At 42.4% G+C, this 23,319-nt stretch overlaps 1 long non-coding RNA gene across 1 annotated transcript; it reads left to right on the top strand.

Annotated features, from left to right (window-relative positions):
• Window positions 1-18,545: 18,545 nt before the first annotated feature.
• On the top strand, window positions 18,546-21,438 carry LOC133484604 (uncharacterized). Its single transcript, XR_009790445.1, has 3 exons — window positions 18,546-18,699; window positions 18,838-19,003; window positions 21,308-21,438. It is a non-coding gene; the product is annotated as an uncharacterized LOC133484604 (long non-coding RNA).
• The last annotated feature ends 1,881 nt before the right edge of the window (window positions 21,439-23,319 follow it).

Genomic DNA, 23,319 nt, shown 5'->3' with positions numbered 1-23,319 from the left:
GTTGCTCGCAAATACTCACTTCTGTCCTGAGTCTAGCCACCACTAGTCTTTCCCATAACTTCATCGTGTGGCTCATAAATGTTATTCCTCTATAGTTACCACAGCTCTGCACAAAAGCCTAAATGGGCACCAGCACACTTTTACTCTATTCCTCAGGCATCTTCGCACCTGTTAGAATTTTGTTGAAAAAGCTGGTCAAAAACTCCACAGCCAGCTCTCCTAGATGCTTCCATACCTCCACAGGAATGTCATCAGGACCAACTGCCTTTCCATTTTTCATCCTCTTTAATGTCTTTCTAATTTCCCCGTTACTAATCATTGCCACTTCCTGGTCCACCACACTTGGCTCCTCTACTCTTCCTTCTCTCTCATTTTCCTCATTCATCAACTCCTCAAAGTATTCTTTCCATCTATCCAGCACACTGATGGCACCGGTAAACACATTTCCATCTCTATCCTTAATCGCCCTAACCTGCTGCACATCCTCTATCTTTCTGTCGGGCCAACCTAGAGAACTTTTTCTCCTTCTTTAGTGTCCAACCTGGCATACATGTCATCATATGCCTCTTGGTTGGCCTTTGCCAATTCTACCTTTGGCTTACGCCGTATCTCAATGTATTCCTTTCTCCTCTCCTCAGTCCTCTCAGTGTCGTGACGATAAGATACATCAAGTTTAAAGGTGATTTCGCCTTACAGCGTTCACTGCTTTATATATTTTATGGTTTCAAATGGGTGTAACCATAATAAAATCATATATTTTCAATCAAAATCAATCAATAGTCTTTATTGTCATGAACATGCATGCATGCACATGAAATTTGTTCTCTGCATTTTACCCATCACAGTGAACACATACACTTGTTAGTGGAACACACTGAAGCAGGGGGCAACTTTAGCACCTGGGGAGCAGTTCGAGGTATCAGTGTCTTGCTCAAGGACACCACAGCCGTGAGTCCGGGAGATGTTGGTGGATGGCCCATTCGGGGTCTTGAACCTGTTCCCCCATGTTGGCAGGCGATGAGCTTAACCATTGGGCCACGGCTAAAATATAATACATACAATATCAAGCGATATCTGGTAATTAGTTAAATGTGTTTCGGGCTCAACCCTTCTAAGGATAACTTTACCCAACTAAGTATTTAACACCAATGTCACATATTAAGCACACAAGGAGCCTTAATCAACGTCTGCAATACCAATGATGCAGAAGTGAGGTTACTGTGAATTTTTAATGGATGCTCTGTTTGAAAATTTTAACCGACCCAAATTGATTCATGATTTTTTAATCGGGCCTGCTGATGCTTCCACATTTCCTGAACAGCAGGCCAGTAGAAATCACAAGGTCCTGACTCATGACCAGTTTATTTATTTAGATTTTCATAACATGCACTTTTGGATGATGAATGCATTGCTTGTAATTGAAAGATGGTGAGTGAAGCTCTGCGAAGTCTTTCATTTGTACGTGCGAAGTAATCGAGCTCACTAAAATGAGCTAACTAAAACAAAAACACTTTTATCACCAACAATGATTATTCCTTGTGAGCTCTTGTTTTAATAATTAGTAGATGGGAGAAATGTTTCATAGTCTTCCATAAAAGAGAGCAGATGTTCCTGATCAGAGGTGGGTAGGCACATCTGCAACTTACCGCAAGCTGTTTTCTCAAGTTAGAAGTGGGCTGCAATATCCACATTTGGGCAGTCATAATTTGCATGACAAAGCTCTTTTTCAGAGTCTGTAAACAATCGCACGGCTGTTGTCCGCCCCCCCCCCCCCAAAAAAAAAAGAGTCCTTTTGATTGGCCCACAAAGGGTTTGTGTGCGGTCATGTGATTGCCTTGTGCCGTCCAATTGGTGAATTGGAGTCAAATGACACGAGTGATCACGTTGGATTGGTGCAACGTCGCCCTATGCGGAAGTTGACGATAAAGTCTAAAAATGGATCGCGCACGCAATAAAGGATAAATAAAAGTAGCGAGTGGCATGTCGATCATTGTAACGGCGTAAAAGTATCGATTCTTCTTCACATAAATACTCAAGTAAAAGTAAAAAGTATGTTGCATTCAAAAATGCAATGACAGTCTCCTTGGCGACATCTCTGTGCGGTATTTTTTTTATGTGGTAGTCGGTGTAAAAAGTTTGAGAACCACTGCTGTAACCAAACCCTAACTGAACCTGATCCCTTACCTAAAAACTAACAACCAAACCTTACATAAACCCTTAATCTGAATCTGAACACTATTTTAACCCTAATTGTATCCTAACACAAACAAGCTAACTTTACACTAATCCTACCCCCAATCTAAATCGCACAAAATCTGGCCCCAAATCCTAAACGTTACCATCAATCTACACTTCCCTGAAACCCAAGCATAAAACTTAACCTTACCCCAACACAAACTCGATCACCACACGTTAGTCCAGATCATAACCCCAACCTGAATCTAACCTTACTCCTTACCTAAACTCTGACACTATCTAAATATGAAGCTAAACCCAGATCTTATCCTGACCCACATCCCAACCTCACCCCAATTGTAACTCGAACCGAATCCCTAACCCAAACCCTAACTCCCAACCCTTACATTAACCGTTACTCAATACCCAAAGCCAAATCCTTACCCTACACCAAGACCTAACCCTGATTGAAATCCAAGTGTCCAAAAGTGACATTTGATGCCATTTTCCCCCAGCCTCCCTTACTAGAAAGGGGACCATCAACCCAATGACAAAAACAGCATACTGTCAACAAGACTGATGTATTCAGCTGTCAGGATTTACTGCTTTTCTTGTAAACAGAAAATTTGCTTGTTTAAAAGTAGTCAATGACAGGTCACCATGAGAGAACTTGAGGCTGCAGAACTTGCCTCTCTCCTTCCAGGTGAAATAAATCACGAGCCAGGAAAGTCAGTGTGCAGATATTGCCTCATGAAAGAGGTTCAGGTGTCCATCCTCTCTCCTTTCCTGCATGCCTGCTCTAAATTTATATTACGGGCATAAAGCCGTCGCCCCTCAGCTAAAGGTCATCTCAAAGACCTCGGGGGCCACGGCCCGCCCTGCACGTAATTATTAATGAACAACGTAAGCAGGCTTTGGAGTGTAGAGAAGAAGATTGCGTGTAACCATACAGGAAAATTATATATTAAATATTTTAGAGAGTATCTGAATATCCTTCATCGCAGCTCTGGAAAAAAAGCTTTTGAATACATGTTGATTTATAATGTGAAAACCATACTGAACCTACAAGAAGTTAGGCAGGGGGCAAAGGTTGTCTGGTGCCACACTTTTAACATCCTTCAACTGCAGTCATTTGCGACTGACTGACAGCTCCCCCGTGACATTAGACAACTTTGAGGAAAGTCTCTTTGTCTAATTGAACTTACATTAACAATAATTTTTGATGGATGAACTGATTAAAAAGAAATTGAACAAGATCATGAAAAGTGGAAAGTTTGTGCTTGGTATAGTATTAACAATAAAGCCATTGGACTTCCTTCACTAAATCTACTCGAAACCTAAATAACATCTAAATAATCAAAATAATATCTAATATAATCTAAATAACTGTGAAAATCCTTCCATCCGTTTTCTGTACCGCTTCTCCTCACTCGGGTCGCGGGCGTGCTGGACCCTGTCCCAGCAATCTTCGGGCGAGAGGCGGGATACACGCTCAACTGGTCGCCAGCCAATTGCAGGGCACATAGAAACAAACAACCATTCACACTCACATTCACATCTTCGGGCAATTTAGAGTCTTCAATTAACCTACCACGCATGTTATTGGGATGTGGGAGGAAACCGGAGTACCTGGAGAAAACCCACGCAGGCATGAGGAGAACATTCAAACTCCACACAGGCGAGGCCGGGATTTGAACCCCGGTCCTCAGAACTGTGAGGCAGATGTGCTAACCGTGCCGCCAACCAAATCATCAATCAGAATCATTTTTCCCCTCGTTCACTTCAAGTGCTTGTATAAGTGCTGGATGTATGTATGTGCTGTCTGTTTGTCAGCAGTTGTCAACCAGAAAATCCATCGAATCGCTCACATTAATCCAAAGCTTCAGAGTTTTTGTATCGATCAAGTACACATGCACGCTACAATTCTCATTAACAACATTTCCCGATATTCATGGTTGACAAACAACTGTCAAAAATATCAGAGGCACACATGTTGCCTCCAACCCCAATTTCATGAATTTTTATCAACTACCAATGCCTCTTTATATTATCCCTTACTATCTATTCTAATTATCTCTCTCTCTCTACCTATTCTAATTCTATTCTATTGGCTCTTCTCGTGCTCAAAACAAAGCCATGACTAATATTAAAATATTGCTTTGGGGCCTTCGTGTGGCATCTTCGTGACAAAGACATTATGTTGAAGTGAGAGCTTCATTTGTTCAAGCCGTAGCCTTGTCGAATAGAAAAAAAGTGTTTGGCCGCCATCTTGTTGCAATTGCAAACCTTTTCGGGGGCGCATCAATTACTCATGGATTTTTGCTCTTCACGGCATAGCTATCCTATCCCCTGGGAATAGCGGGGCTTCACTGGATTTGTGGTTTAAAATAGGGGTTCTCAATTTTTTTTCACCAAGTACTGCCTCAAGAAATATTTACCACCAAGTACCACCATAATGACCTACTTTAAAATACAGTACCACAGTAGTAAGTGATTTTTATTCCTAAAAAGTGCATTTAATACAACCCCGATTCCAATGAAGTTAGGACATTGTGTTAAACATAAATACAAAAAGAATACAATGATTTGCAAATCATGTTCAACCTATTTTTGATTGAATACACTACAAAGACAATATATTTAATGTTCAAACTGATCTACTTTATTGTTTTTCGCAAATAATCATTGACTTAGAATTTTATGGCTGCAACACGTTCCAAAAAAGCTGGGACAGGGTCATGTTTATCACTGTGTTTTCTTTTAACAACATTCAATAAACGTTTGGGAAGTGAGGACACTAATTGTTGAAGCTTTGTCGGTGGAATTCGTTCCCATTCTTGCTTGATGTACAGCTTCAGCTGTTCAACAGTCCGGGGTCTCCGTTGTTGTATTTTACGCTTCATAATGCGCCGCACATTTTCAATGGGAGACAGGTCTGGACTGCAGGCAGGCCAGTCTAGTACCCGCACTCTTTTACTACGAAGCCACGCTGTTGTAACACATGCAGAATGTGGTTTGGCATTGTCTTGCTGAAATAAGCAGGGGCGTCCATGAAAAAGACGTTGCTTGGATGGCAGCATATGTTTCTCCAAAACCTGTATGTACCTTTCAGCATTAATGGTGCCTTCACAGATGTGTAAGTGACCCATGCCATTGGCACTAACACAGCCCCATACCATCACAGATGCTAGCTTTTGAACTTTCCGTCCATAACAGTCCTGATGGGTCTTTTCCTCTTTGGCCCGGCGGACACGACGTACACAATTTCCAAAAACAATTTAAAATGTGAACTCGTCGTACCACAGAACACTTTTCCACTTTGCATCAGTCAATCTTAGATGAGCTCGGGCCCAGAGAAGCCGGCGGTGTTTCTGGGTGTTGTTGATAAATGGCTTTTGCTTTGCATAGTCGAGATTCAGGTTGCACTTACGGATGTAGCGCCGAACTGTATTTACTGACATTGGTTTTCTGAAGTGTCCCTGAGGCCATGTGGTGATATCCTTTACACATTGATATCAGTTTTTGATGTAGTGCCGCCTGAGGGATCGAAGGTCACGGGCATTCAATGTTGGTTTTCGGCGTTGCCGCTTACATGCAGTGATTTCTCCAGATTCTCTGAACCTTTTGATGATATTATGGACCGTAGATGATGAAATACCTAAATTCCTTGCAATTGTACGTTGAGGAACATTGTCCTTAAACTGTTCGACTATTTTCTCACGCACTTGTTCACTAAGAGGTGAACCTCGCCCCATCTTTGCTTGTGAATGACTGAGCAATTCAGGGAGGCTCCTTTTATTCCCAATTATGGCACCCACCTGTTCCCAATTAGTCTGTTCACCTGTGGGATGTTCCAAACAAGTGTTTGATGAGCACTTCTCATCTTTCTCAGTCTTATTTACCACCTGTCCCAGCTTTTTTGGAACATGTTGCAGCCATAAGATTATAAGTTAATCATTATTTTCTAAAAACAATAAAGTTTATCAGTTTGAACATTAAATATCTTGTCTTTGTAGTGTATTCAATTAAATGTAGGTTGAACATGATTTGCAAATCACATCGTCCTAATTTCAGTGGTATTGGGGTTACATCATTGTAAACGTCTGTAACATTATGCAGTTTTAACATTAACACTGATTAAATATATATATATATATATATATATATATATATATATATATATATATATATATATAAATGGTACTTAATGATTTAATTAAAATGTATTGAACAAAAGTGTACATAAAAAATAAAAAATACACCTAAATAAATGATTCAAACCAAACAATTATCCATCCATCCATTTTCTGAGCCGCTTCTCCTCACGAGGGTCGCGGGCGCGCTGGAGCCTATCCCAGCTATCATCGGGCAGGAGGCGGGGTACACCCTGAACTGGTTGCCAGCCAATCGCAGGGCACATGCAAACAAACAACCATTCACACTCACATTCACACCTACGCTCAATTTAGAGTCTCCAATTAATGCATGTTTTTGGGATGTGGGAGGAAACCGGAGTTCCCGGAGAAAATCCACGCAGGCATGGGGAGAACATGCAAACTCTACACAGGCGGGGCCGGGGATTGAACCCCGGACCTCAGAACTGTGAGGCAGACGCTCTAACCAATCACCCACCAAACAATTATTAAAGATTAAATTCAAATGTACTGCACTTAAAGTTGAAAACAACTAAACTCCTTAACAAATGTACCGTATTGGATTTAAAAAATGCAACATTTGAACATTTAATTAAGTGATTCTTTTGCATACCACTAGCGGGAGACAATCTATCACCAGTTTTACACATACTATACTACACTTTAACAATCACTGGTTCATACAATTAATTATAAGAAATTATAATGTTTTTTAGGGGACATGTCAATGACTCACCTTTTTTTCTCATAATTATATGTCCCTACCCCTGTGAAAAGCTGGTCTTTACTGTATTTGTGCATCTCGGTCTGTGGATTGTCACATGGAGGCTTGAAACAGTTCCGGGCGCAATTGCTGCCCCATGACATAACCTGCCCAGAGGACCAGTCAATGTGGGGGTTATGTAATTTCAACCATGGGTTCCATAAAATAAGGTCATGATTCATGGCGTCAAAAACATGAAGTGAGTGTTTGGGTGCGGTGAGTGATCTTGCCCATAAAACCGCCGTCTGCAGCATAGGTGTTGCGGTGGCTTTTTATTTGAAAGGTTCTAAGATGCATCCATCTAACGAGGAGGGAGTTGAGTAAGTTTGCGTCAGAACCAGAGTCAATTAATACAGTTGTATGAATTACTTGATCAGGAGAGCATAGTGTCACTTTAGTAAGAACCCGGGTAGGGTCTTCCTGAATGAAATTTAGACTCACCGCTCCCGTGCCCTTGCTACCGGCACCGGCAACCTTGACGTCACAGTTGCTCACGGAATGACCCAACTGCCCGCAGTAGAAGGACCGCCCTTCCCGGTGTTGACGTTCCTCAGGGGAGAGACGGAACCTGCCCAGTTGCATGGGTTCATCAGTGGCGACGCTAGCCAGTGGATTGAGACCGGAAACAGGGGATCTGCCTTGGTTTGGCTGGTCGCCGAGGCTCGTCCTCCAAGTGCGCGGTGACGCAGCCCTCTGCCAAACTCCATCCAGCTCGCGATCCAAAAGCCTCGTGGATTTTTACGGCGAGAGCGATGAGAGTGTCTAAGTCGGTCGGCAGGTCTAGTGGGACCAAATGATCTTTGACGGCGGGGGATAGTCCTTGAAAAAAATGCATCGAGCAGTGCCCTATTATTCCACTGACTCTCAGCTGCTAGAATGCGAAACACAATCGCGTAATCGGAAACCCTGCGCTTGCCTTGGTGTCAGGTGACAAGGGAGCGAGCTGCCTCACAATCTGGTGTGGAAAACTGAAAAATTTGCTCCATAGTCTTTACGAAAAAAGCCCACGAATGACACGCGGCGGAATTGTGGCTCCATTCAGCAGTAGCCCACGCCTCCGCACGACCAGTCAGGTGGGAAATGACAAAAGCGATTTTTGCCTGCTCAGTGGGGAAGGCAGCTTCCTGCCGCTCAAAGTGGAGTTCGCACTGAGCGATGAAAGGCTTAATATTCCCATAATCTCAAGAGAACCTCTCCGCCCGAGAGAGCTGTGGGCAGACAGGAGCGGAGGTGGCAGGTGGCTGCATGGTGACTGCTTCACATGAAAACATTGGTACCGTGGCGGTATCGGGTGTTGTGCCAACTGGTTCCTTCTTCTGAATCATTTTCATAAGAACTTCAAACTGTGAGGCCACTTGTCTAATCATTTTGTACTGATGCTCTGACAATCCCTCTAGTTGAAGCTGGAGGGCAGCAAGCTGCTCATCCTGGTTCGAGAGGCGTTGACCCTGCGCTTGAAGGGCTTTGCGCACCGGGTCTGAGTCTGCTGGGTCCATGTTATGGCCAGTTTGTTCTGTCATGAACGGAACGGAGGATAGGACCCAAAAATGCACGACTCCAAAACAAATGGACAGTTTCAAAAAATAGAGGTTTAATATACGGGCAGAGGTCGGTACACAGGCAGGCAATCCAAAAAAGGCAACAGTATCCCAAAACGTGAGACAAAAAGGCAAGGTCAATCATCGGAACAGGGTCTAGTCTTACTGTGAGTCTGTGACGTGGAAACAAGGAATGCTGGAACGCGACGACAAGGTACAACGAACTCGCGACTAGAAAAATGAGACACGAGGTTAAATGCAAGGGGTGAACGAGGCACAGGTGGTGAAGATGCTTTCAGGAGCAGGTGTGTACAGGACAGGCGGAAGACAACAACCGGAACACACACCCATGACAGAGTAGAAAGTAAAAGAACCACTGTGATTGTGTAACAAAAAAGTGCTGTTTATTGGCATTCACTGTTATTGATGCATGGAAATGTGTCGTTTTGTAAGACTACATACAACTTACTCTCCACTGGCCTTGTGAAATGGATGGTACATTCACCTGAGAGAAAATTGTATTGTATTGTATTTTAGCTGCTCAAGTCAATTTCACCATGAGTGCAACCAGCTAAAGCAACAACTGACACTGGGAACATTTGAGGTCCATTACAAAATTGGCATCACTTCCCAAGGAAGCCATTACGTGTCCGTCTGTGTGTCTGCTGCCTTCAAAGAAGTCCAAACATGTGCAAAATTTTGAACAGCTGCCATGAACGCAACTCGCACTTAAAAGATACTAGGAAAGTAGAGTTGAGTAAGTTGGGGCTTATAGTCTGTATGTCTGTCTATCTATCTCTCTCTATATATATATTTTTTTTAAGTAATGAAATGAGGAATCCAGTGAATTCTTGCACATTTGTGGTTCAGTATTCCCAAATTTGCCTATTCGTTGATTCCTCTGGAACATTTCCACTCATGTCCAATACAAAAATATTGCTTTGCCGCCATTCTTGAGGCCAAGCGAATATGTTGACTTGAGGGGAGTGGCTTCATCAAGTCAGACCATAGCCATTGTCTAATAGAAAAAGTGCTTGGCCGTCTTCTTTTGCCATCAACAAACCTTTTTAAGTGGGTACTTTTAAATTTTAAATTCGCAGCAAGGCTCGGTCCAAAGCAATTTCCCCTATCTCTTCATTATATATCACTTTAGCTAAGAAAAATTATCTGCCGATGCAACAGGCAAATTTGCCTTGGCAGGATTTCTTCAAACAAGGAAAACATAGCCCCAGTCGTGAGTCACGGCCGGTACAAAAGCCTGGGGGTAAAAAATGAGTGGGTTGTGTCAGGAAAGGCATCGGGTATAAACTGCTACTAATTCGATCGAGTCACTTGCTGTGGCAACCCCTAATGCGACAAGCTGAAAATCACAACATACTACCAATATCTTTAGAATTATAGTCCAGTGGTGCCCAGGGATATGAATGACTTGACATCCAAGTTTTTCGAGATACAAGTCATTAAGTCGGCCTATTTTTGCTTTGACATATTGAAATACGAGCACTGTATGATGGCAGTGAACTCAACTCACTTCAAAGTAAACGAATTATACATTGTGTATTTAAAACAACCACAGAGCCTTTTGTCCGCTAGCTTTATATTAACACGTAACAGGAAACAAATTGAACATAAATGTTACTGTATGTTTTCATAAAGTACAATTTTATGAGACTTATTTTTCACATTACAAACATATTACAAATTTGTTTTTCTGGGACAGAACAGATTATTGGCATTTCCATTCATTTCAATGGGAAAGATGATTTGGGATAGAGGTGATTTGAGTTCCGAGCTTGATAATGGAACGAATTAAACTTCTATCTCGAGGCACCACTGTATTTTTTACTTGAAGCTAAGCCTACTCCTAGCCACTAATAACATTTCAATAGATTTTTTAGGCAAAAGATGCTTTGAGCAAATGTAATGCTCTCAAAAACTGTCTGTTAAGAAATATCTTAGCAGACAAAGAACAAGAATAGTTTGCCTTGATTTGAGATTTTTAATGTTGGTTATTTTTTCCATGCATCCATCCATTTTCTGAGCCGCTTCTCCTCACTAGGGTCGCAGGGGTGCTGGAGCCTATCCCAGCTATCATCGGGCGGGAGGCGGGGTACACCCTGAACTGGTTGCCAGCCAATCGTAGGGCACATACAAACAAACAACCATTCACACTCACAGTCACACCTACGGGCAATTTAGAGTTGTCAATGAACCTACCATGCATGTTTTTGGGATGTGGGAGGAAACCGGAGTGCCCGGAGAAAACCCACGCAGGCACGGGGATAACATGCAAACTCCCCACAGGCGGGGCTGGGGATTGAACCCCGGTCCTCAGAACTGTGAGGCAGACGCTCTAACCAGTCGTTCACCGTGCCGCCTGGTTATTTTTTATTTTTTTGCATTGTTCTTTAACCCTCAAATGAACAGCACTGTTGGTTTATTTGCACTCCCGTGGTCCATGAGGACCGCAGGTTCTAAAAATACCCTCCAAGTGGCTCAATAAAATGCTGCCAGTCTGCATTGGTTGCTTAAGGACTAAATAATAATCAAGAAGTCTAATATTTGCAGCTGAAATCTATTCGGCAAAATGACGAAATGAAGGTAATCTGGAAGTTCTTTCCAAAATCAGTTTAATGTTTCTTGGAGAAGTGAACCAACATTCTTGGTCGAAGCTCCCTTCCTGATGGTTCGAGCGTGACTGAGCTGCTTTAGCAACATAAAAATAGCATTGAAAAGTTCATGTTTTTGTCGGCATTACAATTTACTCCATACTGAAATATCTAATGCACATCAGGCTTTCTCTCTGAATGATTAATTGATAGATCAGGAAATTGCATGGATCTAGGGGTGAAACGACTACTCGAGTTTTTTGAGTACTTTAGTACAAAAAAAATGTTCTCTGCCTCGGAGAACCTCCTGCTTAATTGTGAAGCTCAAGGGACGGACGGGCACAATGCGGTCACGTCACCTACATGAGGGAAGGAGGTCGAAGCAAAACGCACCTACTGTATTTGATTCAAGGAGCGGGAAGATGGCGCTCATGTTAGCCCTGTGGAGGGCTAGGTCTCTGTTAATTATGACTACTGTCGTATTTATGGCCAGTTTATTACGATGGTGACAAGTACAGTATGCCCGCAACTATAACGTGACTTCATTCAGGATGCTTGTCATATTAGTTAAGAGGGACAGTTTTGCTAAGTGTAGGTCAATAGTTAGGGACTGTGGCACATATGGCCAGTGTACTACCATCTGATCTGCAAGCGGCTACTTTGAGTCATGTATTGTAGGTGAAAAAAATGATTGCGAGTGATGTGTTTGGCACCCGCATGGCTTAAGAGAAGGTTGTAAAATGTGGCAAAGGTAGTCAGAGAGGACTTTAAAGTAAAATGGGTCATGTTCCCAAAGTAGATGAAGGTAATATTTGTGTTTCCTCTCGAGGTGTCTTCATTTTAGCTCAGTTACAGGGTGTACCCCGCCTCTCGCCCAGAGTCAGCTGGGATAGGCTCCAGCACGCATGCGACCCTAGTGTGCTTAAACAGTACGGAAAGTCGGATGGATGGATGGATGGATGGATGGATGAATGGATGGATGGAATAGTCTATGCTCATAAACACACAGCCATGAACCTACTATATCATGCCACATGCTAAAATGCTAGCTACTCAAGTGAAGTTCCATAACATAAAGGCTGTTTATGCCTTTTTAATAAATGCTTTATCGTTTTTATTTTGTATACTTACAAGAAATGTTGTATTTGTGTTTTATTTATTTTTATTTGTTTGAAATTGCCTCTCTGAAAATGTTTCTACACAAGAAAATAGTTTGCTGCCATGTACAAAGTGAAATTAAGAAATAAAAACCGTTCAATATCTAAACAAGGAAACCAATGGGCCATGTCTTATATTCTCTTGTGTATTGTATACTTGTGTGTGGACTCATAATTGTTCTTTAACCAAGCAAAAATATAGTTTATCCAAATATGTGATAGAATTTTTAGTAGGGAACTCGAATACTAAAATATTTGATAGCTGCAGCCCTATGTGGATCAACTACAAGAAGAGGGAAGTGGCCACAATCAAGCCGGCATCACCCGAGAGCCTTTGAATGGACAGAAGCGGCTCAACTGACCTCTTCAGTGATTCAAGCACAGAACACAGTCTGTTTGTTGTTTCTCAGACAATTTACTGTAGATTGTGAAGTTTCAATCTCATCAATACTGACGGAGCCTCCATCGCGGGGATCTCATGACAACAAAGTCATGATGTGATCTGCGCCACAGGACTTTCCCAGAATCCTCGGGGGCACACACGCCAGCTGCATCATTATCTATTCTCACCTCTCAGCTCTTTTCTTGTCTGCCATAATAGCTGCCCTTCGAAGCAAATTATTTTTGATTCCCCCCTCGACAAAGTTGGCTTAACATATTGATGTGGGGAAAAACAGCACAACAGTATGCAACTAACTATCTAAGACCTGCACTCTTAAACTCAACTGTGCATACTGCTGGACTCAAGACCACACAAACTGAGATCAAGTAAAGACTGAGGTCAGGTTAAGGCTTGCATGATAGAAATCTACTAACTGGAGGGAAAATGGAATAAATAAACAAGGTATTTGTATATGTAAATATGTAAATCCAAACTCGATTGGGGAGTTGCCAAACAACAAAATTTGGTTCAAGACAAGGCAAATGATCTTGAAGGAGTGTTTGGTTGTATTACAGAAACTGCAACATTCAGCAACCCAGGGGTGCCGCCAGAGATTTGAGGCCAGTCAAAAGATTTCACTTTGAACCCGACCACTTCAATGCGCCAAGAATGAGGGGGGTATCTTGATCACTTGCTGTGGCATAAACACAATGAGGTCTCACTATCATATTATAAAATAACAGCTGATCATATCACCATTTTGCATATCATCTCCCTTTCACTGGTGCTGAGCTCTCAGTGTCACACATGGAGAGCATCAAACTATTTGCTGATCCTCATTTTCCCAATCTGTGTAATTGTATCCACAAACAAATAATACAGTTCATAGGTGAAGTTTTGGTCCACTGTAGCAGGGGTTCTCAGACTGGGGTCTGGAAAACCCCAGGGGTCCGCACACTGTAACACCTATGGGGACCGGCAGCCAGTAAAACAAAAACATCCATCCATCCATCCATTTTCTGTACCGCTTATCCTCACTAGCGTCGCGGGTGTGCTGGAGTCCATCCCGGCTATCCTCAGGTGAGAGGCGGGGCACACCCTGAAATGGTCGCTAGCCAATCGCAGGGCACATATAAATAAACAACCATTCGCACTTATGGGCAATTTATACACATTACACAATTTATATACAAATAAGTTATGTGCAATTTTTTATTTTCAGATGATATATTGTTTAAAAAATGTGATGTGACATACGACATATTTTTACATGACATGAATAAATGTATTAAATACATTTTAAAAAAATACTCTTAATTATTTGTGTATTTTTACTTCTTATTCAATTGATATTGGAACATTTATATCAATATCGAATCAAATCGAATTGCAACCGTAAAGAATTGAAATTGAATCGCAACCTTAAGATTCAAAATGGAATCGAATGCTGAGGTTCTTAACAATGCCCAGCCCTAGTAAAAGTTAATTTGACAGGGTTTTTCAGCGCGCCACCTGCTGGATTTCGCAGGGCCCTAATAAAAAGTCACCACTCCACAAGGTGAGGCAGGCACGCACACATCCACTTAGTTGCATTGAGGACTGCTGCAGGACATAATGAGCCAAGTGGGATGAGAATAAAGCACCGCAGACTGCATAATGAAATGTAAGAAATGGAAGCAGCGACCAGCAGCTGTCATTAGCGCGCTTCTCAGATGGCTCTGCTCAATCGAGATCGATATTCCAATACACTCCCCGAGTCTCTGAGGCCCTGTTCAGCATTAAAATTATTCCTGGCTGATCTGAGGGCACACGGACAAGGGCTTCACACCTGGCATGAGAATGAATCTTTGCCTGTGTATCCTCTGACCGCTGATTGGCTCTCATTAGCCTGCTCATATACTATTTGTGTCTGCAATGTACAAATTTATTATTACAGAAGCCACACTATAGACTAGGCCAACATTCCACATGGACAAAATTGCTACTGATACACTTCAAATACATCTTTCAGAGTTTTTTCTGGGTTTTTTTTAACATTTGTGCATTCATCCATCCATCTATTTTCTATATTGCTTACCCTATTCAGGGTCACAGAAAGCTGGAGCCAGTTTACTTTAGGTGAAAGGCAGACTGCACTCTGGGCCGGACTGGTCTCCAGCCAATCACAGGGCACATTAGGAGACACACAACCTTTCACACTCACATTCACACCACCACTAAGAGGAAATTGAACCCACACTGTCTGCACGTAAGTCATGTGGCTGAACCGTTATACCATCGGTGACTTATAACAGTTGTCAAAGGTGTAATAAAATGAAATAGTAAGAAATAGTGTTTTACTAGTTGGAGGCTGGAGGGGGGTGCAGCCTCCTCCGAGTGGCCGGTTGTCGTGGCGCCTCGGTGGGGCCGGTGGAGCGCCCTGGGTCCCTCTGTGTAGGACGTGTCCCGTCCGCTGGGCTGCTCTCAATATCAGGAATTTAAGATTGTTAATGTAGGCAAGTGGTAATGATAGTGTTTAGGTAAGCAGTGAAGACCTTGCTGGCTCACCACACCACATTCACATTGACACTTGAATGACAATTGAACACACGCTGCCTGTATTGAACTCAGGTGAGCACGTTTGCCTTCCAGTTCTGAGAATCGGGGTTTAAATCTCAGCTTCAGCCTCTCTGTGTGGAGTTGGCATCTTCTCCCCTGGGCTTGAGTGTTATTGTTTTTTCTGGTTACTCTGGCTTGCTCCTACATTCCAAAAACATGCATGTTAGCTTGATGGATGACTCAAAATTGTCCATAGGTGTGATTATGAGTGTGAACAGTTGTTTGTGGAGATGTGCCCTGCGATTGACTAGCAATCAGTTCAGGGTATACAAAGTCAGTTGGGATTGGCTCCCGCTCACCCGTGACTGAAAACAGGGTAAGTGGTTAAGATTAGATGGATGTATGGATGAATGTTCTATAATTTGAAACACTTTCACATACTGTATAAACCATTTGCATTCACACAGGAATGCTATCCATAAAATTTGTGTCAGTAATTCACAGTTATTTAGGGAGAAATTGGAAATGAGCTATTACTTGGCTACCATGTTATATTAAATTTGCCAGATATTCCGCAACAACGCACTTCAGTTCCCATTTTCCCCCCAAATCCAAATGTGTATATAAACATGGAGGCCTCGTGCGGTGGGAGTCAGACACGATAAGTTGTGCGCAGCTGACAACAGATTGTTTTTCTCCTGTCAAACTCCAGTGACCCATCCAGCACACTTTCAAGCAGTGCACAGTTTTTCGAAAACGTGTCACCAACCGTTCCAAACTATGCACACAACATCCGCAGTCCACATGTGCCTTGTGTTTATCCTGATGTGGCGTGAATTATATTTCAGGCCTCGCTCAATGAGTTCTCCATATTCTTTTGTGCTGGCGGCACTCCAGAAATCTTTGTTGCTTACACGCAAAAGCAAGGTGACACAACATAGACATCAGTTTCTTTTAGAGACGCGTCAATTCAGCATAGTCAACTGCAGCTGTCTTGTCCCTGTTCACCTCATGCAGCTGCAAGCCCAAAACATGAAAAACATTCATGAGAATGTGAAGAATTTTATTGGAAAACTGTGACGGACATGCACTTGCAATTTTAGGATCCTCAATCTCAAATATTGTAAATTTAGCACTTTCCTCCGGCGCTGTACCTGCAGCTTTCAAGACAGCCATTTTTCGACCCTGACTCAAAATAACCAACCTCGACCCTTACAGTCTTTTCAATTATAGACCAGTGTCAAATCTCCAATTTATTTTAAAAATTCTTAAAAAAAATTGTAGCACAACAGCTTAATGATAACATGGCCTCTAGCAATTTACAGTATTTGAACTTCAGTCTGGATTCAGGCCAGACCGCTCTACTGAAACGGCCCTTGCAAAAGTGACCAATGATCTTTTACTAGCTATGGATTGCAAAACCTCATTAATACTATTATTACTTGACCTCAACGCTCCCTTTGATACCATTGCTCACCTATATATTACTAGATCGCCTTGAAACGCGTATTGGTATTACAGGTCCAGCACTTTCTTGGTTTAGATCGGACACACTGTGTAATTCATGGCAATGTGACCTCTGAGTTTCATAATGTCACTTGTGGAGTCCTGCAGGGATCGGTACTCAGTCCTCTTTTTTCAGTATTTATATGCTGTCGCTTGGCCATATCATACGCAAATATAAGATTAGTTTTCACACCTACACTGACGATACTCAGCTATACAGGCCATTAGAACTAACTAGCCCATGCAATTTACTCTAATAATGAGTCATGTCTTGCTGAGATGAAACAGTGGATGTCCTGTAAACCTTTGCTCTTTAACCCTGAGAAAACTGAGCTGTTGCTTATTGGCACCCACGCAACTCGAGCAGCTCCGGGTGAAAAGACCCCGGAGGTCCACAGCCATAGTCTTTTCTCGTGGAGCTGTGACATCATGGACACATCCTAGCGTCACGTCAGGGTGTGTGTGGCTATATTTGTGCGAGTGTTGTTTCTGCGCAACTAAGTGTAATATCTGTACAAGTGTATTACAGTATATGTTTGTGAGAAGAGCTGGGTGTGTATCTGCAATGGAATGTGGCAAACAAAACGTGTATGCAGTGTTGTGTAAGCGTACAGTCAGTACTTTCTATCAAGATCATAGACCACACATTTTTTATGTCTCGCCTCGACTATTGCAACGTGCTGCTTTCTGGTCTATGGTCTGGTATTAAAAGCCTGCAGTTAGTACAAAATGCTGCAGAAAGACTTTTGACGAGGACGAGAAAGTTCGACCATATTATTCCCATTCTGGCTAACTTGCATTGGCTCCCGGTCTACTTCAGATGCGATTTTAAGGACCTGTTACTTACTCATAACATATTACACGGGTTAGCACCCTCTTATCTCGCTGATTTAGTTGTACCGTATGTTCCGTCCCGAAAACCTACGCTCACTACTAAAGTGAGGCTACATTCACATTTTACTAGCAGTTTTAACACTGCAAACTACCCCTTTAAGTAGAATAGTAAAACATCCTCAAAAAAATAAATATATGTAAAGTAAAGATATGTACCTGAAAATCTACTTCAGTACAGTAACAAAGTGTTTGTACTTAGTTACTTCCCACCAAGGGTTCAGTGCAACATAAAAGGCATCCTGCTGGCAGGACATTGACATGTGGGAGTACAGACAAGAAGCTCGTAATGAATGTTGCATCACCGACGTTTAAGTTAGTATTGTGCAGGAGGCTCACACCCTCCGCAACCCTCACTGTCTGAATAAACCTCAGTGAAGCTTTCAATCAGTAGGCTGGATTAACAAGAACCTGTGAGCAGCCGCTTCAGGGAAGCTATAATGAAGTTTGATTAAAGAACATTCCTGGGGTCTCCCTCTGCATGTTAAATAGGCTACGGAGGAGAGCTCGGCCCCTGTCAGGTGAACTATTAAATGGCAAGGAATGAAATATGAAACACCGTCACGAGGTGACATCCCAAAGGGATCACTGCACTGTAAATAAACTGGGGGGTCCATGCACTTGGGATACACATGCATGCATAAAAAAGTGGACTCTTCCAAAGTGACTGGGAAAGAAAGCAGGTCAAACTCTTTGGAAATCCAGCCAATGATTGCATCAATCATCTTTATGGTGGCCACAAGATGTTTAGCAAAACTAGGCAGGACTCCACCTATAAATACAAGAGACTAAACAAGAGTTAAGGAAGTGAAAACAACACCCACCAGCCGGCTCGCAGATGAAGCTGTTCACTCCTTCTCATCGGCTGACAGCACAGGCATCAACTCCAAGTGTGACAGCAGCAACAACTCTGCAATCACAACCACAACAGTCTTTCTTCACTATAGTCTACATTACCACCCAAATAGGACACACTATGCTACAATGTACGTACACTACTATAACATAGTACTTACTGAACTATACAGTTCTGTATCAGAAGTAGGCCACTATAAAGTATTACTATTCTATACTATACTATACTATATAATCTAACCATTTTCTATACCACTTGTCCTTTTCAGGGTCTCGATGAGCTGGTGCCTATTCCAGCTGACTTTGGACAAAAGGCAGACGACATCCTGGAATGGTCGCCAGTCGGTCACAGGGCACAATTCATGACAGGCGACGATTCACACTCAAATTCACACCATCACTGAGTAGAACCCATGCTTCCCGCACCCAAGTCAGGTGAGTGTACCACTACATCGTTAGTGACTCTATACTCTACTATACTATACTATACCAGGGGTGTCATACTCCATCGCACAGGGGGCCAAAACTTGAAGCACACTATGTTGCAGCTCAAACAGGCTAAACATTTATTGAACTTGGCCTAATCTGATCAAGTGAGCAGGAAGCGGTTCAGGCGAACTGAGATTTAAGTGTCATCATTATCATCTGACTCAACTGATAGCTGTCCTTCGGTGTCATTACAGTGTAACATTAGATTTTAACAGGCACAGTTGGCTCCGCAGCATTAAGCACCAAAGCAGGTGGATGACGGAGGCCATTGTTTACTGAGGTTGGGAGAGGAACGAATAGCTTGACGGACAAGTGATCTAGCACTGTTCAGAGTCCTCATGCTTTCTTGATGTTGAGGAACGTGATCAGCGATGTTACCTTCAGTTTCTGAATACGTGTCTGTATCAGTTGATGTCAATGAAATATGTTCCATGAGGGCTGAGGCTTCCAGATTTTCACAAAACACCATCTGGCATTTGTTGCAACAGCAGTGGAAAGGTGTGTTGAACCACAACTGAGAATAATCGCATTTCAATCTCCTCTTCAGTTGATCTGGGCTGTGGAGAAGTAAAAAGTATTTGAGTTGGCACAGAATGTGGTGGAGAATGCTGAAACTGAAAGCATACCATTGTCATGAACGGAACAGAGGATAGGACCCAAAAATGCACGACTCCAAAACAAATGGACAGTTTCCAAAAAGAGAGGTTTAATAGACGGGCATAGGTCGGTACACAGGCAGGCAATCCAAAAGAGGCAACAGTATCCAAAAACATGAGGCAAAGAGACAAGGTCGATAATCGGAACAGGGTCAGGTCTTACTGTGAATCTATGACGTGGAAACAAGGAATGCTGGAACGCGACGACAAGGTACAACGAACTGGCAACGAGAGGAAATGAGACACGAGGTTATATACAAGGGGTAATTAGGGTGAACGAGGCACAGGTGATGAAGATGCTCACATGAGCAGGTGTGTGAAACAGGGGGGGAAGACAAAACCCGGAACACACACACATATGACAACCATGGTGTTATATTAGCAAGTTATCTAAAGTCCATGTTTACACATGTAGTTTACATATGTAAGTACTGTATAGCTATCAATCAATCAAACTTCATTTGTAAGTGCTTTTCATACAAAAAAAATGCAACTCAAAAGGCTTTACAAGAAATAAAAATATAAAAATAAATCAATCCCACCCACTGCTTGTCCACACAGACACACTGGATGTCCTTGATATTGACCTTTTAAGAAACCTGCATTAAAATACATTTGAAGCTCCAAAAATTACTTACCGTGGTTCATTTCTTTTAATTAGAAAACAAATGAAGTTCAGTCGCTGCACAATCCTGACCTTGAATGTGTAATAAGATATTCTTCCCAACAGCATCATTCTTCATCTTAGCAGCTTGAATCAGATGACCTGAAAATGTTTTAATAGCAAATAATATAATAAAAATAATCTAAGAAAACGTTCCTGTTTACTTCCTGGTATGCTGTTACATCAGCACTTCCAAATTTGGGCATGCTGGACCAGGGTGTCTTGCAGTCCTTTCACATTGAGCAAGTGCGGTGTGAAAAAGCCTTTAGTGTAATTTCCTATTCAATAAGAATTATTTTACTGTACTGTATACTGTACTATACTGTACAATATTATATGATCAAGTTACAACTTTCCCGTGATAACACCAAAAGGTGTAGTGCGATCCAAAGAAACTCACACAACTTGTTTGGAGTGCAGGTATACGTGCACGAGTCAAATAAATTATTTGGAAAGCAAAATAGTAATTACAACAACCAATCTTATTTTAGGCGGCACGGTGGACAACTGATTAGTGTGAGTCTGCCTCACAGTACGGAGGACCTGGGTTCAAATCGGGCCCCGTCTCTGTGGAGCTTGCATGTTCTCCCTGGCGCCTGTGTGGGTTTCCTCCAGGTACTCTAGTTTCCTCCCAAATTCCAAAAACATGCATGGTAGGTTAATTGAAAATTCTAAATTGCCCATATGTGTGAATGTGAGTGCAGATGGTTGTTTGTTTATGTGTGCACTGCGATTGGCTGGCGACCAGTTCGGGGTGTACCCCGCCTCTCGCCCAGAGTCAGCTGGGATGGGCTCCAGCGTGCCCGCGACCATAGTGAGGATAAGCGGTTTGGAAAATGAATGGATGGATGGATGGATGGATGGAAGCTTATTTCATGGTCATTTGTGTTTTGAAGCCTTTTGTTTATGTGTGTCTTTGCTGGACACTAGGGTCAAATGGCTGAACACTCTCCTGCTCTGAGAACAATTAGCCGAGCTGAATACAGAGACAGACAGCAAAAGAGAAAAAAATTCCCACAACGAGATGATGGGTCGTGACCCTGCTCAGGCCTTACATGATGAGCCACGCTCCCAGACTTTATGGCCAGGAAGGAGACAACCAGAAAGGAAGAGAGAGACTCAGAGAAACATTTCTAACATGTTATTTCACTGTATGGTTCAGCAGCTTTGGGTCTTGACGAACAACCTGTCACCTTGTTTCACTGAGGCTCCATTAGATCAGCTTGTTTTTATATGCTAACTTTGATCGCCACGTGTATGTGGAAAACCACTCTCCAAGTAGTGCATGTAATAATTTTCCATGACTAAGTGCAGCTTTGATGTAGTCCAACATAGCACGCACCCAGGCGAGTTACTGTGACTGCTCACACCTCCACTCCAAATAAATGCAGGAAACACGGAACATTGCTTTGTTTTGAGAAAAATCAGTGAACACTTTTTTTTGGTCTCACTCCTTTACACAAAATGCCGCAAATTCTTGGCTCGACTTTACAGGCAAGTTGCCCTGTTTCCTTTCTGACTATTGGTGCATAATAAACACTCTCTGGTCACACCATTAGGTGCATGTGCACAATCGAATGGGTATTCAAAGTTAGAATAGGAATTAATGGGAACAAACTGAAAATGCAACTCAATTAAAAATGAATACATTAAATGAAAGAAAAGGGTGTATTTGTGTCTACCCTGCCCGAAAGGCAGCTGGGACAGGTTCCATCTCAGCAGTGACCCTAAAGAGGACAAGCGCTATATAAAATAGATGGATGTGTAAATAAAGTTTATTTGTCTTGTTGAGTCTTGAAAAGATGAAAGGTCAAATTCAGCTTATCTCCTAACCTGTGTTCTGCAACCTGTAATTTGTTCATTTTTCTCTAAAGTGGGGCTATTTTCTTTCTTGACGTTATTTTTACCAGAAAGGCTTTGGGCATGACTCTTCATTATTGTTCTGGTTTATCTCATACCTGTGGTCACATTGCCTCTGTGATTTGTCAGTACACAGTAGCTGTGTGCTATGTTCAATACACAGCACAGACAGTGTGGATCAAAGCAGGACACATCCTTACATTGAAAGTCCTTCCATTTGCACACATTTGATTGTTTTTCAAGTTTTTCAACATGTGGCATCCTAAAATATGCTCGATGAGGCTCATACCAGATCATCACAATAAAAAGGAGAGTAATGGGAAACATGCTTTCAGTGGCTTTGGGGGGTGGGGGGGACAAGAGATGAACTACAGCCTTGTCATTGCAAGTGGCCCTGTGCACATGTTAAATGTGTCTAACGTTGCTGCACCCTGACATGCATGGGGTGACATTGGTTATTTATTTTTACATCTGGCCATGAAAACAGCTGACCACCCTGCTCTCACATGCTAAGAAGCACATGCGCAAATCATTAAATCAGAGTCTGGCCTGCCTTAAATGTCTTCCTCCTCCCACAATCACTGAGTAAAATCTGTTTGAAAAGTTTTAATGTAAAGACAACTGTGTTGTTAAGATGATCCGTGTTCACAACGAACAGCAAAACAGGTATTGGCTATTTTGAATTTGTGGACATTTTGAACATTTACACAGTTAATCTAGCACTTCCTGTAATATGCTCTTATATTGAAAGACAACTTGGACCACTTCCAGTAGCGGAAGTAGCTGAAGTAGCTGATAGGTGTTAATTAACATCACATAAAACACTCTAATAACGCATTCTGGTGCAACAAGTAAATGCAGCCCTATGGGGGGCACAAGCCAGTGCAAACTGTAGGCCGGTCCCAAGCCCGGATAAATGCAGAGGGTTGCGTCAGGAAGGTCATCCGGTTTAAAACTTTGCCAAACAACTATGAGCCTTCATCTAAAGAATTCCATACCGGATCGGTCGTGGCCCGTGTTAACAACGTCCGCCACCGGCGCCGTCAACCTGCAGGGCGCCGTTGGAAATTCAGCTACTGTGG

The sequence above is a fragment of the Phyllopteryx taeniolatus genome, chromosome 10 (genome assembly GCF_024500385.1).
Source record: "Phyllopteryx taeniolatus isolate TA_2022b chromosome 10, UOR_Ptae_1.2, whole genome shotgun sequence".
NCBI classification, from domain to species: domain Eukaryota; kingdom Metazoa; phylum Chordata; class Actinopteri; order Syngnathiformes; family Syngnathidae; genus Phyllopteryx; species Phyllopteryx taeniolatus.
Note: the sequence above shows the minus strand (reverse complement) of the source record. Positions and strands in the feature narration are given on the sequence as shown.